Source organism: Microcebus murinus, chromosome 25, assembly GCF_040939455.1.
Source record: "Microcebus murinus isolate Inina chromosome 25, M.murinus_Inina_mat1.0, whole genome shotgun sequence".
Classification (NCBI taxonomy): Eukaryota; Metazoa; Chordata; class Mammalia; order Primates; family Cheirogaleidae; genus Microcebus; species Microcebus murinus.
Window position 1 is genome coordinate 35,048 of NC_134128.1, and position 17,262 is coordinate 52,309.

A 17,262-nucleotide genomic window follows, 5' to 3' on the forward strand; every position below is an offset into this window, starting at 1 on the left:
AAAGGGCATCGGTTGCTCCTCCAAAGCACCCGAGCAGACCGCGTTGTCCAGCCAGCCCCTGGGCCTCCCTGGGGTGCCCAGCACAAAAGTGCAGACAACCACCGGACTCGCAATATCAGTTTGAGGATGTTTCTGCCACTCTAAGGACCCGCAGGCCAGCTGGGCCTTCAGGCAGGACAGAGAGCCCCGGAATCCGACGTGGAGAGCTGCGTGGACGTCCCCATCAGGAGGCGGTCCCCACCTCCGAGGCTCTCCCCTTGCGGGGAGCGGCAGCCCCAGGGCCTCAGGGAAGACACCAGGCTGGGCCCCCCGCGGCACAGCGGGGCACGTCCCCGTCCCCGGCAGGGGACTTAGCGATGCCTGCGCCAGACTGCTGCGGCCGCCCTGCTGCCGGGTTCCTGGAGGGCTTCCTGGAAGCAGCGTCCACACCAAGCCCCTGGAAGGCCCAGGCGACGGAGGAGCCGGTCAGGCAGGGGCCGAGGACGGTGACGGGCGGGGAGGAGCGTGTCAGGCAGGGGCAGAGGACGGTGACAGGCCGGGCGGGAAGGAGCCGGTCAGGCAGGGGCCCAGGACAGTGACGGGCCTGGCCGGGGAGGAGCGGAGCGAGTCAGGCAGTGGCCCAGGTGGTGGGCCGGGCGGGGACGAGCCTGTCAGGCAGGGGCAGAGGACGGTGACGGTGACGGTGACGGTGACGGGCCGGGGCGGGAAGGGGCCGGTCAGGCAGGGGCAGGGGCCGAGGACAGTGACGGGCCTGGCGGGGGAGGAGCGCGTCAGGCAGGGGCAGAGGAGACGGGCTGGGTAAGGGGTAGGGTGACAGTTAGGGCACAATTCACAATCGCAAAGATGTGGAAGCGACCCGAGTGCCCATCCATCCAGGAGTGCATTAATAACATGCGGCGCGTGGACACCACGGAGTGCCATTCGGCTGTGAGGAGCAGCGGTGAGAGCGCGCCTCTCGTGTTCTCCTGGCCAGAGCTGGAACCCGTTCCAGTAGGCCAGGTATCCCAAGAACGGACACACGAGCACCACGTGCGCGCGCTCACCGGCAAATTGGTACGAACGGATGGACACCTAAGTGGACAGCGAGGAATCACCTTCATCGGGTGGGTGTCGGGCGGGCGTGGGGAGGGGGTGGGCATACACATGCATTAGGGAGGGGGTGGGTGCGCACCGACTGGGGGATGGGCGCACTTGAAGCTCTGACCAGAGGGGGGAGGCGGGGAAAGAGCAATGCACCCGACCTGAACATTGGTACCCCCACAATACGCTGGGAGAAAATGAGAAATAAATAAGGAGACAGGGGGGAGGGGGGCACGGGCAACACATGTCACCTCAATACTTGTACTCCCATCATCTGCTTGAAAAGAGAGAGAAAAGAAAATGCAATCATAGAGATAAGAGACACTTTCTAAGAAAATGAATCCGAAAAGAAAAGTAAAAGGAGGCCTGTCGAGCAGGTCTGGGTGTGACTCCGGATCCCCCAACCTCCAGTGCCACCACCAGAGATTCCTGCCTGTAGCCCATAGAACCCCAAAAGCAACGGGACGAGTTCTGGTCACATACTCGCTCAAAGTGACATCCTGGAATCCTTCCGGAACTCCCTCCCCTCTCAGACTCTCGAGGTTTCCTCCAGCGTGTCGGTTCCCACAGACCAGACCTTTGGTCTGAGACCTGACAGTCCAGATGGCACGCATGCTGCCCCGTGGCGGCGGTGTCCCCGCTTGGGACAAGAGGAGGCCCCACGGTGCGGGCTGGGGCGGCAGGCACCGCGGCGGGCGCTGAGGGTGGGGGTGATCCGCCGGACGGCCGCCCCGCCGCCGCGCTCCCAGCAAGGGGACAGAGCAACAGGCAAAAAAAAAAAAAAAAAGCCTAGGGCACCCGGGATTCCCAGGCGGTCTCCCATCCAAGTACTAACCAGGCCCGACGCTGCTTAGCTTCTGAGAGCAGACGAGATGGGGCGCGTTCGGGGTGGTGTGGCCGTAGACCGCGGAGGGCGCCCCTGCCCCGCTCAAGAGGCCAGCCTCACCGCGCTTCCCCGCGATAGCGCTGACCCGCGCCGGGCCTGTGGAGTTCGCCGGCCCGGTCGGGCGGACTCCGGAGGACTGAGGTGAGGGACGTGGCGGGGCGGGGTGGGATGGGGGGCTGTCTACACACACACACACACACACACAGACACGATGCGCCTCCACGGCTGGACCCGCCAAGGTGGAGACCTTCCAGCCCCCCTCCTCTCCTCACCTCGCCTCCTTCACCTACCCGCCCCCACCCCCAGCGCGCGGCCGCTGACTGCGCACGCGCGCTCACCCTTTGACCCCAGCCAGGGGCCGCCCTCCCGCACAACCCCTGTCAGCTGCGCCCCCGCCCTGTGGGTGGGCTGCCGCCTATTCCCCAGGGCCAGGGCTGGGGCACAGCGCATGGGGGAGGGGAGCGAGTGTAGGGGCGTCTCTCGGGATGTGTCCCATGGCTGGGGTGGGGCGGGGCGGGGTGGTTTGGGGGGCGCTGAAGAAATCAGTCCCCTCCATCTCCTACCTCTGGAAAACCCCCAAGCCCTTGGAGAACTGCCGGCACCGCTCCCGTGGGGGCCGGGACCCTGCTCTGTGTCCTCCTGTGGCCCAGTCCAAGGGGCCTGGGCCTGGCCCGGGGCTGGATTGGACCCCAACCACCCTCGGGTGTGGACTTGCTAAAAGCCGGCGATTAGATATTGGATTCGAGCTTCCTTGAGGTCATTTCACTAATGAAGGCACCGAAAAGAGTTTCCTAATCCATCTGTGAGGGTGGCAACTGAAAGAGAATTTTAAAGCTGACAGAATAGGCGAGGAAAGGCATAGGAGATTTCCACACCCAGTAAGGAAGACTTTCCCGAAATGGAAGAAAGAAACGAGCAAACAGAGACACCGGTAGCCCGCCCGGATCAGAGTCTGCTCCTTAGAGAAAGCACCCTGACCAGGTTCACCCGTGGGTGGGTGGCGAGCCAGTGGCATTCAGAAGCGCGAGGCCCCCAGTCCGTGCAGAAGACACCTGCACTCGGGTGTGTGTGGCGGCAGGATTCCCAAGCAGCTCCAAATGGTAATCCAAAGAGAAGCCAGGGAGTTCCCAAGGCCCCAGGTGTCCTCAGCCCACGACTGGCTGCTGGGGGAATGCGAAGCCCGGCTCCTTGTCTCAGAGCGGGACAACCAGGAGGTGGGACGTACACCCCGGGGTTCCCAGGAGGATCAGGCTGAAGCTGGTACTTGGCCTGAAAATGTCCCCTCGCATGGGCACCCCCTTCCGCTTCCGGCTCCTCTACTCCCGGTGCCCCTCCATCCAGGGGCCAGACTTTAAGAAGTCACCCGCAGGAGAATCCTGGTCCCAAAGGAGCCTTCTGGGGGACCCGTGCTGAGAGAGGGTGTGGGCATGGCCCGCTGGGGCTCTGCCCGGCCCAGGGCTGGGAGATGCCACCTCCCAGCTCCGGGTCCCTGCAGGAAGCGTTGGCAAGCACAGGGCCAGTCCCCCAAAGGCCCAGGTGCAGGGAGCCCAGGCCAAGCAGCCTGTGGAAGAAGCCACATGCCGTGCCACCCCGGGAACACGACTGCAGGTCGCGGCCCCTCCCGCCTCCTCCCCGACATGGCGCAGGGCTCAGAGACACCTGAGACGCTGCTACCAAAGTCCAAAGGGCATCGGTTGCTCCTCCAAAGCACCCGAGCAGACCGCGTTGTCCAGCCAGCCCCTGGGCCTCCCTGGGGTGCCCAGCACAAAAGTGCAGACAACCACCGGACTCGCAATATCAGTTTGAGGATGTTTCTGCCACTCTAAGGACCCGCAGGCCAGCTGGGCCTTCAGGCAGGACAGAGAGCCCCGGAATCCGACGTGGAGAGCTGCGTGGACGTCCCCATCAGGAGGCGGTCCCCACCTCCGAGGCTCTCCCCTTGCGGGGAGCGGCAGCCCCAGGGCCTCAGGGAAGACACCAGGCTGGGCCCCCCGCGGCACAGCGGGGCACGTCCCCGTCCCCGGCAGGGGACTTAGCGATGCCTGCGCCAGACTGCTGCGGCCGCCCTGCTGCCGGGTTCCTGGAGGGCTTCCTGGAAGCAGCGTCCACACCAAGCCCCTGGAAGGCCCAGGCGACGGAGGAGCCGGTCAGGCAGGGGCCGAGGACGGTGACGGGCGGGGAGGAGCGTGTCAGGCAGGGGCAGAGGACGGTGACAGGCCGGGCGGGAAGGAGCCGGTCAGGCAGGGGCCCAGGACAGTGACGGGCCTGGCCGGGGAGGAGCGGAGCGAGTCAGGCAGTGGCCCAGGTGGTGGGCCGGGCGGGGACGAGCCTGTCAGGCAGGGGCAGAGGACGGTGACGGTGACGGTGACGGGCCGGGGCGGGAAGGGGCCGGTCAGGCAGGGGCAGGGGCCGAGGACAGTGACGGGCCTGGCGGGGGAGGAGCGCGTCAGGCAGGGGCAGAGGAGACGGGCTGGGTAAGGGGTAGGGTGACAGTTAGGGCACAATTCACAATCGCAAAGATGTGGAAGCGACCCGAGTGCCCATCCATCCAGGAGTGCATTAATAACATGCGGCGCGTGGACACCACGGAGTGCCATTCGGCTGTGAGGAGCAGCGGTGAGAGCGCGCCTCTCGTGTTCTCCTGGCCAGAGCTGGAACCCGTTCCAGTAGGCCAGGTATCCCAAGAACGGACACACGAGCACCACGTGCGCGCGCTCACCGGCAAATTGGTACGAACGGATGGACACCTAAGTGGACAGCGAGGAATCACCTTCATCGGGTGGGTGTCGGGCGGGCGTGGGGAGGGGGTGGGCATACACATGCATTAGGGAGGGGGTGGGTGCGCACCGACTGGGGGATGGGCGCACTTGAAGCTCTGACCCGAGGGGGGAGGCGGGGAAAGAGCAATGCACCCGACCTGAACATTGGTACCCCCACAATACGCTGGGAGAAAATGAGAAATAAATAAGGAGACAGGGGGGAGGGGGGCACGGGCAACACATGTCACCTCAATACTTGTACTCCCATCATCTGCTTGAAAAGAGAGAGAAAAGAAAATGCAATCATAGAGATAAGAGACACTTTCTAAGAAAATGAATCCGAAAAGAAAAGTAAAAGGAGGCCTGTCGAGCAGGTCTGGGTGTGACTCCGGATCCCCCAACCTCCAGTGCCACCACCAGAGATTCCTGCGTGTAGCCCATAGAACCCCAAAAGCAACGGGACGAGTTCTGGTCACATACTCGCTCAAAGTGACATCCTGGAATCCTTCCGGAACTCCCTCCCCTCTCAGACTCTCGAGGTTTCCTCCAGCGTGTCGGTTCCCACAGACCAGACCTTTGGTCTGAGACCTGACAGTCCAGATGGCACGCATGCTGCCCCGTGGCGGCGGTGTCCCCGCTTGGGACAAGAGGAGGCCCCACGGTGCGGGCTGGGGCGGCAGGCACCGCGGCGGGCGCTGAGGGTGGGGGTGATCCGCCGGACGGCCGCCCCGCCGCTGCGCTCCCAGCAAGGGGACAGAGCAACAGGCAAAAAAAAAAAAAAAAAGCCTAGGGCACCCGGGATTCCCAGGCGGTCTCCTATCCAAGTACTAACCAGGCCCGACGCTGCTTAGCTTCTGAGAGCAGACGAGATGGGGCGCGTTCGGGGTGGTGTGGCCGTAGACCGCGGAGGGCGCCCCTGCCCCGCTCAAGAGGCCAGCCTCACCGCGCTTCCCCGCGATAGCGCTGACCCGCGCCGGGCCTGTGGAGTTCGCCGGCCCGGTCGGGCGGACTCCGGAGGACTGAGGTGAGGGACGTGGCGGGGCGGGGTGGGATGGGGGGCTGTCTACACACACACACACACACACACAGACACGATGCGCCTCCACGGCTGGACCCGCCAAGGTGGAGACCTTCCAGCCCCCCTCCTCTCCTCACCTCGCCTCCTTCACCTACCCGCCCCCACCCCCAGCGCGCGGCCGCTGACTGCGCACGCGCGCTCACCCTTTGACCCCAGCCAGGGGCCGCCCTCCCGCACAACCCCTGTCAGCTGCGCCCCCGCCCTGTGGGTGGGCTGCCGCCTATTCCCCAGGGCCAGGGCTGGGGCACAGCGCATGGGGGAGGGGAGCGAGTGTAGGGGCGTCTCTCGGGATGTGTCCCATGGCTGGGGTGGGGCGGGGCGGGGTGGTTTGGGGGGCGCTGAAGAAATCAGTCCCCTCCATCTCCTACCTCTGGAAAACCCCCAAGCCCTTGGAGAACTGCCGGCACCGCTCCCGTGGGGGCCGGGACCCTGCTCTGTGTCCTCCTGTGGCCCAGTCCAAGGGGCCTGGGCCTGGCCCGGGGCTGGATTGGACCCCAACCACCCTCGGGTGTGGACTTGCTAAAAGCCGGCGATTAGATATTGGATTCGAGCTTCCTTGAGGTCATTTCACTAATGAAGGCACCGAAAAGAGTTTCCTAATCCATCTGTGAGGGTGGCAACTGAAAGAGAATTTTAAAGCTGACAGAATAGGCGAGGAAAGGCATAGGAGATTTCCACACCCAGTAAGGAAGACTTTCCCGAAATGGAAGAAAGAAACGAGCAAACAGAGACACCGGTAGCCCGCCCGGATCAGAGTCTGCTCCTTAGAGAAAGCACCCTGACCAGGTTCACCCGTGGGTGGGTGGCGAGCCAGTGGCATTCAGAAGCGCGAGGCCCCCAGTCCGTGCAGAAGACACCTGCACTCGGGTGTGTGTGGCGGCAGGATTCCCAAGCAGCTCCAAATGGTAATCCAAAGAGAAGCCAGGGAGTTCCCAAGGCCCCAGGTGTCCTCAGCCCACGACTGGCTGCTGGGGGAATGCGAAGCCCGGCTCCTTGTCTCAGAGCGGGACAACCAGGAGGTGGGACGTACACCCCGGGGTTCCCAGGAGGATCAGGCTGAAGCTGGTACTTGGCCTGAAAATGTCCCCTCGCATGGGCACCCCCTTCCGCTTCCGGCTCCTCTACTCCCGGTGCCCCTCCATCCAGGGGCCAGACTTTAAGAAGTCACCCGCAGGAGAATCCTGGTCCCAAAGGAGCCTTCTGGGGGACCCGTGCTGAGAGAGGGTGTGGGCATGGCCCGCTGGGGCTCTGCCCGGCCCAGGGCTGGGAGATGCCACCTCCCAGCTCCGGGTCCCTGCAGGAAGCGTTGGCAAGCACAGGGCCAGTCCCCCAAAGGCCCAGGTGCAGGGAGCCCAGGCCAAGCAGCCTGTGGAAGAAGCCACATGCCGTGCCACCCCGGAACACGACTGCAGGTCGCGGACCCTCCCGCCTCCTCCCCGACATGGCGCAGGGCTCAGAGACACCTGAGACGCTGCTACCAAAGTCCAAAGGGCATCGGTTGCTCCTCCAAAGCACCCGAGCAGACCGCGTTGTCCAGCCAGCCCCTGGGCCTCCCTGGGGTGCCCAGCACAAAAGTGCAGACAACCACCGGACTCGCAATATCAGTTTGAGGATGTTTCTGCCACTCTAAGGACCCGCAGGCCAGCTGGGCCTTCAGGCAGGACAGAGAGCCCCGGAATCCGACGTGGAGAGCTGCGTGGACGTCCCCATCAGGAGGCGGTCCCCACCTCCGAGGCTCTCCCCTTGCGGGGAGCGGCAGCCCCAGGGCCTCAGGGAAGACACCAGGCTGGGCCCCCCGCGGCACAGCGGGGCACGTCCCCGTCCCCGGCAGGGGACTTAGCGATGCCTGCGCCAGACTGCTGCGGCCGCCCTGCTGCCGGGTTCCTGGAGGGCTTCCTGGAAGCAGCGTCCACACCAAGCCCCTGGAAGGCCCAGGCGACGGAGGAGCCGGTCAGGCAGGGGCCGAGGACGGTGACGGGCGGGGAGGAGCGTGTCAGGCAGGGGCAGAGGACGGTGACAGGCCGGGCGGGAAGGAGCCGGTCAGGCAGGGGCCCAGGACAGTGACGGGCCTGGCCGGGGAGGAGCGGAGCGAGTCAGGCAGTGGCCCAGGTGGTGGGCCGGGCGGGGACGAGCCTGTCAGGCAGGGGCAGAGGACGGTGACGGTGACGGTGACGGGCCGGGGCGGGAAGGGGCCGGTCAGGCAGGGGCAGGGGCCGAGGACAGTGACGGGCCTGGCGGGGGAGGAGCGCGTCAGGCAGGGGCAGAGGAGACGGGCTGGGTAAGGGGTAGGGTGACAGTTAGGGCACAATTCACAATCGCAAAGATGTGGAAGCGACCCGAGTGCCCATCCATCCAGGAGTGCATTAATAACATGCGGCGCGTGGACACCACGGAGTGCCATTCGGCTGTGAGGAGCAGCGGTGAGAGCGCGCCTCTCGTGTTCTCCTGGCCAGAGCTGGAACCCGTTCCAGTAGGCCAGGTATCCCAAGAACGGACACACGAGCACCACGTGCGCGCGCTCACCGGCAAATTGGTACGAACGGATGGACACCTAAGTGGACAGCGAGGAATCACCTTCATCGGGTGGGTGTCGGGCGGGCGTGGGGAGGGGGTGGGCATACACATGCATTAGGGAGGGGGTGGGTGCGCACCGACTGGGGGATGGGCGCACTTGAAGCTCTGACCCGAGGGGGGAGGCGGGGAAAGAGCAATGCACCCGACCTGAACATTGGTACCCCCACAATACGCTGGGAGAAAATGAGAAATAAATAAGGAGACAGGGGGGAGGGGGGCACGGGCAACACATGTCACCTCAATACTTGTACTCCCATCATCTGCTTGAAAAGAGAGAGAAAAGAAAATGCAATCATAGAGATAAGAGACACTTTCTAAGAAAATGAATCCGAAAAGAAAAGTAAAAGGAGGCCTGTCGAGCAGGTCTGGGTGTGACTCCGGATCCCCCAACCTCCAGTGCCACCACCAGAGATTCCTGCGTGTAGCCCATAGAACCCCAAAAGCAACGGGACGAGTTCTGGTCACATACTCGCTCAAAGTGACATCCTGGAATCCTTCCGGAACTCCCTCCCCTCTCAGACTCTCGAGGTTTCCTCCAGCGTGTCGGTTCCCACAGACCAGACCTTTGGTCTGAGACCTGACAGTCCAGATGGCACGCATGCTGCCCCGTGGCGGCGGTGTCCCCGCTTGGGACAAGAGGAGGCCCCACGGTGCGGGCTGGGGCGGCAGGCACCGCGGCGGGCGCTGAGGGTGGGGGTGATCCGCCGGACGGCCGCCCCGCCGCCGCGCTCCCAGCAAGGGGACAGAGCAACAGGCAAAAAAAAAAAAAAAAAAGCCTAGGGCACCCGGGATTCCCAGGCGGTCTCCTATCCAAGTACTAACCAGGCCCGACGCTGCTTAGCTTCTGAGAGCAGACGAGATGGGGCGCGTTCGGGGTGGTGTGGCCGTAGACCGCGGAGGGCGCCCCTGCCCCGCTCAAGAGGCCAGCCTCACCGCGCTTCCCCGCGATAGCGCTGACCCGCGCCGGGCCTGTGGAGTTCGCCGGCCCGGTCGGGCGGACTCCGGAGGACTGAGGTGAGGGACGTGGCGGGGCGGGGTGGGATGGGGGGCTGTCTACACACACACACACACACACACAGACACGATGCGCCTCCACGGCTGGACCCGCCAAGGTGGAGACCTTCCAGCCCCCCTCCTCTCCTCACCTCGCCTCCTTCACCTACCCGCCCCCACCCCCAGCGCGCGGCCGCTGACTGCGCACGCGCGCTCACCCTTTGACCCCAGCCAGGGGCCGCCCTCCCGCACAACCCCTGTCAGCTGCGCCCCCGCCCTGTGGGTGGGCTGCCGCCTATTCCCCAGGGCCAGGGCTGGGGCACAGCGCATGGGGGAGGGGAGCGAGTGTAGGGGCGTCTCTCGGGATGTGTCCCATGGCTGGGGTGGGGCGGGGCGGGGTGGTTTGGGGGGCGCTGAAGAAATCAGTCCCCTCCATCTCCTACCTCTGGAAAACCCCCAAGCCCTTGGAGAACTGCCGGCACCGCTCCCGTGGGGGCCGGGACCCTGCTCTGTGTCCTCCTGTGGCCCAGTCCAAGGGGCCTGGGCCTGGCCCGGGGCTGGATTGGACCCCAACCACCCTCGGGTGTGGACTTGCTAAAAGCCGGCGATTAGATATTGGATTCGAGCTTCCTTGAGGTCATTTCACTAATGAAGGCACCGAAAAGAGTTTCCTAATCCATCTGTGAGGGTGGCAACTGAAAGAGAATTTTAAAGCTGACAGAATAGGCGAGGAAAGGCATAGGAGATTTCCACACCCAGTAAGGAAGACTTTCCCGAAATGGAAGAAAGAAACGAGCAAACAGAGACACCGGTAGCCCGCCCGGATCAGAGTCTGCTCCTTAGAGAAAGCACCCTGACCAGGTTCACCCGTGGGTGGGTGGCGAGCCAGTGGCATTCAGAAGCGCGAGGCCCCCAGTCCGTGCAGAAGACACCTGCACTCGGGTGTGTGTGGCGGCAGGATTCCCAAGCAGCTCCAAATGGTAATCCAAAGAGAAGCCAGGGAGTTCCCAAGGCCCCAGGTGTCCTCAGCCCACGACTGGCTGCTGGGGGAATGCGAAGCCCGGCTCCTTGTCTCAGAGCGGGACAACCAGGAGGTGGGACGTACACCCCGGGGTTCCCAGGAGGATCAGGCTGAAGCTGGTACTTGGCCTGAAAATGTCCCCTCGCATGGGCACCCCCTTCCGCTTCCGGCTCCTCTACTCCCGGTGCCCCTCCATCCAGGGGCCAGACTTTAAGAAGTCACCCGCAGGAGAATCCTGGTCCCAAAGGAGCCTTCTGGGGGACCCGTGCTGAGAGAGGGTGTGGGCATGGCCCGCTGGGGCTCTGCCCGGCCCAGGGCTGGGAGATGCCACCTCCCAGCTCCGGGTCCCTGCAGGAAGCGTTGGCAAGCACAGGGCCAGTCCCCCAAAGGCCCAGGTGCAGGGAGCCCAGGCCAAGCAGCCTGTGGAAGAAGCCACATGCCGTGCCACCCCGGGAACACGACTGCAGGTCGCGGACCCTCCCGCCTCCTCCCCGACATGGCGCAGGGCTCAGAGACACCTGAGACGCTGCTACCAAAGTCCAAAGGGCATCGGTTGCTCCTCCAAAGCACCCGAGCAGACCGCGTTGTCCAGCCAGCCCCTGGGCCTCCCTGGGGTGCCCAGCACAAAAGTGCAGACAACCACCGGACTCGCAATATCAGTTTGAGGATGTTTCTGCCACTCTAAGGACCCGCAGGCCAGCTGGGCCTTCAGGCAGGACAGAGAGCCCCGGAATCCGACGTGGAGAGCTGCGTGGACGTCCCCATCAGGAGGCGGTCCCCACCTCCGAGGCTCTCCCCTTGCGGGGAGCGGCAGCCCCAGGGCCTCAGGGAAGACACCAGGCTGGGCCCCCCGCGGCACAGCGGGGCACGTCCCCGTCCCCGGCAGGGGACTTAGCGATGCCTGCGCCAGACTGCTGCGGCCGCCCTGCTGCCGGGTTCCTGGAGGGCTTCCTGGAAGCAGCGTCCACACCAAGCCCCTGGAAGGCCCAGGCGACGGAGGAGCCGGTCAGGCAGGGGCCGAGGACGGTGACGGGCGGGGAGGAGCGTGTCAGGCAGGGGCAGAGGACGGTGACAGGCCGGGCGGGAAGGAGCCGGTCAGGCAGGGGCCCAGGACAGTGACGGGCCTGGCCGGGGAGGAGCGGAGCGAGTCAGGCAGTGGCCCAGGTGGTGGGCCGGGCGGGGACGAGCCTGTCAGGCAGGGGCAGAGGACGGTGACGGTGACGGTGACGGGCCGGGGCGGGAAGGGGCCGGTCAGGCAGGGGCAGGGGCCGAGGACAGTGACGGGCCTGGCGGGGGAGGAGCGCGTCAGGCAGGGGCAGAGGAGACGGGCTGGGTAAGGGGTAGGGTGACAGTTAGGGCACAATTCACAATCGCAAAGATGTGGAAGCGACCCGAGTGCCCATCCATCCAGGAGTGCATTAATAACATGCGGCGCGTGGACACCACGGAGTGCCATTCGGCTGTGAGGAGCAGCGGTGAGAGCGCGCCTCTCGTGTTCTCCTGGCCAGAGCTGGAACCCGTTCCAGTAGGCCAGGTATCCCAAGAACGGACACACGAGCACCACGTGCGCGCGCTCACCGGCAAATTGGTACGAACGGATGGACACCTAAGTGGACAGCGAGGAATCACCTTCATCGGGTGGGTGTCGGGCGGGCGTGGGGAGGGGGTGGGCATACACATGCATTAGGGAGGGGGTGGGTGCGCACCGACTGGGGGATGGGCGCACTTGAAGCTCTGACCCGAGGGGGGAGGCGGGGAAAGAGCAATGCACCCGACCTGAACATTGGTACCCCCACAATACGCTGGGAGAAAATGAGAAATAAATAAGGAGACAGGGGGGAGGGGGGCACGGGCAACACATGTCACCTCAATACTTGTACTCCCATCATCTGCTTGAAAAGAGAGAGAAAAGAAAATGCAATCATAGAGATAAGAGACACTTTCTAAGAAAATGAATCCGAAAAGAAAAGTAAAAGGAGGCCTGTCGAGCAGGTCTGGGTGTGACTCCGGATCCCCCAACCTCCAGTGCCACCACCAGAGATTCCTGCGTGTAGCCCATAGAACCCCAAAAGCAACGGGACGAGTTCTGGTCACATACTCGCTCAAAGTGACATCCTGGAATCCTTCCGGAACTCCCTCCCCTCTCAGACTCTCGAGGTTTCCTCCAGCGTGTCGGTTCCCACAGACCAGACCTTTGGTCTGAGACCTGACAGTCCAGATGGCACGCATGCTGCCCTGTGGCGGCGGTGTCCCCGCTTGGGACAAGAGGAGGCCCCACGGTGCGGGCTGGGGCGGCAGGCACCGCGGCGGGCGCTGAGGGTGGGGGTGATCCGCCGGACGGCCGCCCCGCCGCTGCGCTCCCAGCAAGGGGACAGAGCAACAGGCAAAAAAAAAAAAAAAAAGCCTAGGGCACCCGGGATTCCCAGGCGGTCTCCCATCCAAGTACTAACCAGGCCCGACGCTGCTTAGCTTCTGAGAGCAGACGAGATGGGGCGCGTTCGGGGTGGTGTGGCCGTAGACCGCGGAGGGCGCCCCTGCCCCGCTCAAGAGGCCAGCCTCACCGCGCTTCCCCGCGATAGCGCTGACCCGCGCCGGGCCTGTGGAGTTCGCCGGCCCGGTCGGGCGGACTCCGGAGGACTGAGGTGAGGGACGTGGCGGGGCGGGGTGGGATGGGGGGCTGTCTACACACACACACACACACACACAGACACGATGCGCCTCCACGGCTGGACCCGCCAAGGTGGAGACCTTCCAGCCCCCCTCCTCTCCTCACCTCGCCTCCTTCACCTACCCGCCCCCACCCCCAGCGCGCGGCCGCTGACTGCGCACGCGCGCTCACCCTTTGACCCCAGCCAGGGGCCGCCCTCCCGCACAACCCCTGTCAGCTGCGCCCCCGCCCTGTGGGTGGGCTGCCGCCTATTCCCCAGGGCCAGGGCTGGGGCACAGCGCATGGGGGAGGGGAGCGAGTGTAGGGGCGTCTCTCGGGATGTGTCCCATGGCTGGGGTGGGGCGGGGCGGGGTGGTTTGGGGGGCGCTGAAGAAATCAGTCCCCTCCATCTCCTACCTCTGGAAAACCCCCAAGCCCTTGGAGAACTGCCGGCACCGCTCCCGTGGGGGCCGGGACCCTGCTCTGTGTCCTCCTGTGGCCCAGTCCAAGGGGCCTGGGCCTGGCCCGGGGCTGGATTGGACCCCAACCACCCTCGGGTGTGGACTTGCTAAAAGCCGGCGATTAGATATTGGATTCGAGCTTCCTTGAGGTCATTTCACTAATGAAGGCACCGAAAAGAGTTTCCTAATCCATCTGTGAGGGTGGCAACTGAAAGAGAATTTTAAAGCTGACAGAATAGGCGAGGAAAGGCATAGGAGATTTCCACACCCAGTAAGGAAGACTTTCCCGAAATGGAAGAAAGAAACGAGCAAACAGAGACACCGGTAGCCCGCCCGGATCAGAGTCTGCTCCTTAGAGAAAGCACCCTGACCAGGTTCACCCGTGGGTGGGTGGCGAGCCAGTGGCATTCAGAAGCGCGAGGCCCCCAGTCCGTGCAGAAGACACCTGCACTCGGGTGTGTGTGGCGGCAGGATTCCCAAGCAGCTCCAAATGGTAATCCAAAGAGAAGCCAGGGAGTTCCCAAGGCCCCAGGTGTCCTCAGCCCACGACTGGCTGCTGGGGGAATGCGAAGCCCGGCTCCTTGTCTCAGAGCGGGACAACCAGGAGGTGGGACGTACACCCCGGGGTTCCCAGGAGGATCAGGCTGAAGCTGGTACTTGGCCTGAAAATGTCCCCTCGCATGGGCACCCCCTTCCGCTTCCGGCTCCTCTACTCCCGGTGCCCCTCCATCCAGGGGCCAGACTTTAAGAAGTCACCCGCAGGAGAATCCTGGTCCCAAAGGAGCCTTCTGGGGGACCCGTGCTGAGAGAGGGTGTGGGCATGGCCCGCTGGGGCTCTGCCCGGCCCAGGGCTGGGAGATGCCACCTCCCAGCTCCGGGTCCCTGCAGGAAGCGTTGGCAAGCACAGGGCCAGTCCCCCAAAGGCCCAGGTGCAGGGAGCCCAGGCCAAGCAGCCTGTGGAAGAAGCCACATGCCGTGCCACCCCGGGAACACGACTGCAGGTCGCGGCCCCTCCCGCCTCCTCCCCGACATGGCGCAGGGCTCAGAGACACCTGAGACGCTGCTACCAAAGTCCAAAGGGCATCGGTTGCTCCTCCAAAGCACCCGAGCAGACCGCGTTGTCCAGCCAGCCCCTGGGCCTCCCTGGGGTGCCCAGCACAAAAGTGCAGACAACCACCGGACTCGCAATATCAGTTTGAGGATGTTTCTGCCACTCTAAGGACCCGCAGGCCAGCTGGGCCTTCAGGCAGGACAGAGAGCCCCGGAATCCGACGTGGAGAGCTGCGTGGACGTCCCCATCAGGAGGCGGTCCCCACCTCCGAGGCTCTCCCCTTGCGGGGAGCGGCAGCCCCAGGGCCTCAGGGAAGACACCAGGCTGGGCCCCCCGCGGCACAGCGGGGCACGTCCCCGTCCCCGGCAGGGGACTTAGCGATGCCTGCGCCAGACTGCTGCGGCCGCCCTGCTGCCGGGTTCCTGGAGGGCTTCCTGGAAGCAGCGTCCACACCAAGCCCCTGGAAGGCCCAGGCGACGGAGGAGCCGGTCAGGCAGGGGCCGAGGACGGTGACGGGCGGGGAGGAGCGTGTCAGGCAGGGGCAGAGGACGGTGACAGGCCGGGCGGGAAGGAGCCGGTCAGGCAGGGGCCCAGGACAGTGACGGGCCTGGCCGGGGAGGAGCGGAGCGAGTCAGGCAGTGGCCCAGGTGGTGGGCCGGGCGGGGACGAGCCTGTCAGGCAGGGGCAGAGGACGGTGACGGTGACGGTGACGGGCCGGGGCGGGAAGGGGCCGGTCAGGCAGGGGCAGGGGCCGAGGACAGTGACGGGCCTGGCGGGGGAGGAGCGCGTCAGGCAGGGGCAGAGGAGACGGGCTGGGTAAGGGGTAGGGTGACAGTTAGGGCACAATTCACAATCGCAAAGATGTGGAAGCGACCCGAGTGCCCATCCATCCAGGAGTGCATTAATAACATGCGGCGCGTGGACACCACGGAGTGCCATTCGGCTGTGAGGAGCAGCGGTGAGAGCGCGCCTCTCGTGTTCTCCTGGCCAGAGCTGGAACCCGTTCCAGTAGGCCAGGTATCCCAAGAACGGACACACGAGCACCACGTGCGCGCGCTCACCGGCAAATTGGTACGAACGGATGGACACCTAAGTGGACAGCGAGGAATCACCTTCATCGGGTGGGTGTCGGGCGGGCGTGGGGAGGGGGTGGGCATACACATGCATTAGGGAGGGGGTGGGTGCGCACCGACTGGGGGATGGGCGCACTTGAAGCTCTGACCAGAGGGGGGAGGCGGGGAAAGAGCAATGCACCCGACCTGAACATTGGTACCCCCACAATACGCTGGGAGAAAATGAGAAATAAATAAGGAGACAGGGGGGAGGGGGGCACGGGCAACACATGTCACCTCAATACTTGTACTCCCATCATCTGCTTGAAAAGAGAGAGAAAAGAAAATGCAATCATAGAGATAAGAGACACTTTCTAAGAAAATGAATCCGAAAAGAAAAGTAAAAGGAGGCCTGTCGAGCAGGTCTGGGTGTGACTCCGGATCCCCCAACCTCCAGTGCCACCACCAGAGATTCCTGCCTGTAGCCCATAGAACCCCAAAAGCAACGGGACGAGTTCTGGTCACATACTCGCTCAAAGTGACATCCTGGAATCCTTCCGGAACTCCCTCCCCTCTCAGACTCTCGAGGTTTCCTCCAGCGTGTCGGTTCCCACAGACCAGACCTTTGGTCTGAGACCTGACAGTCCAGATGGCACGCATGCTGCCCCGTGGCGGCGGTGTCCCCGCTTGGGACAAGAGGAGGCCCCACGGTGCGGGCTGGGGCGGCAGGCACCGCGGCGGGCGCTGAGGGTGGGGGTGATCCGCCGGACGGCCGCCCCGCCGCCGCGCTCCCAGCAAGGGGACAGAGCAACAGGCAAAAAAAAAAAAAAAAAAGCCTAGGGCACCCGGGATTCCCAGGCGGTCTCCTATCCAAGTACTAACCAGGCCCGACGCTGCTTAGCTTCTGAGAGCAGACGAGATGGGGCGCGTTCGGGGTGGTGTGGCCGTAGACCGCGGAGGGCGCCCCTGCCCCGCTCAAGAGGCCAGCCTCACCGCGCTTCCCCGCGATAGCGCTGACCCGCGCCGGGCCTGTGGAGTTCGCCGGCCCGGTCGGGCGGACTCCGGAGGACTGAGGTGAGGGACGTGGCGGGGCGGGGTGGGATGGGGGGCTGTCTACACACACACACACACAGACACGATGCGCCTCCACGGCTGGACCCGCCAAGGTGGAGACCTTCCAGCCCCCCTCCTCTCCTCACCTCGCCTCCTTCACCTACCCGCCCCCACCCCCAGCGCGCGGCCGCTGACTGCGCACGCGCGCTCACCCTTTGACCCCAGCCAGGGGCCGCCCTCCCGCACAACCCCTGTCAGCTGCGCCCCCGCCCTGTGGGTGGGCTGCCGCCTATTCCCCAGGGCCAGGGCTGGGGCACAGCGCATGGGGGAGGGGAGCGAGTGTAGGGGCGTCTCTCGGGATGTGTCCCATGGCTGGGGTGGGGCGGGGCGGGGTGGTTTGGGGGGCGCTGAAGAAATCAGTCCCCTCCATCTCCTACCTCTGGAAAACCCCCAAGCCCTTGGAGAACTGCCGGCACCGCTCCCGTGGGGGCCGGGACCCTGCTCTGTGTCCTCCTGTGGCCCAGTCCAAGGGGCCTGGGCCTGGCCCGGGGCTGGATTGGACCCCAACCACCCTCGGGTGTGGACTTGCTAAAAGCCGGCGATTAGA

The 17,262-nt window shown here is 64.7% G+C and overlaps 5 pseudogenes; all 5 read right to left on the reverse strand.

Annotated features, from left to right (window-relative positions):
* Nucleotides 1-1,866: 1,866 nt before the first annotated feature.
* On the reverse strand, nucleotides 1,867-1,985 carry LOC142864489 (uncharacterized; annotated as a pseudogene).
* Nucleotides 1,986-5,508: 3,523 nt separating this feature from the next.
* Nucleotides 5,509-5,627, reverse strand: LOC142864604 (uncharacterized; annotated as a pseudogene).
* Nucleotides 5,628-9,150: 3,523 nt separating this feature from the next.
* LOC142864605 (uncharacterized) lies at nucleotides 9,151-9,269 on the reverse strand (annotated as a pseudogene).
* A 3,523-nt stretch (nucleotides 9,270-12,792) lies between these two features.
* LOC142864490 (uncharacterized) lies at nucleotides 12,793-12,911 on the reverse strand (annotated as a pseudogene).
* A 3,524-nt stretch (nucleotides 12,912-16,435) lies between these two features.
* LOC142864606 (uncharacterized) lies at nucleotides 16,436-16,554 on the reverse strand (annotated as a pseudogene).
* Nucleotides 16,555-17,262: the final 708 nt, after the last annotated feature.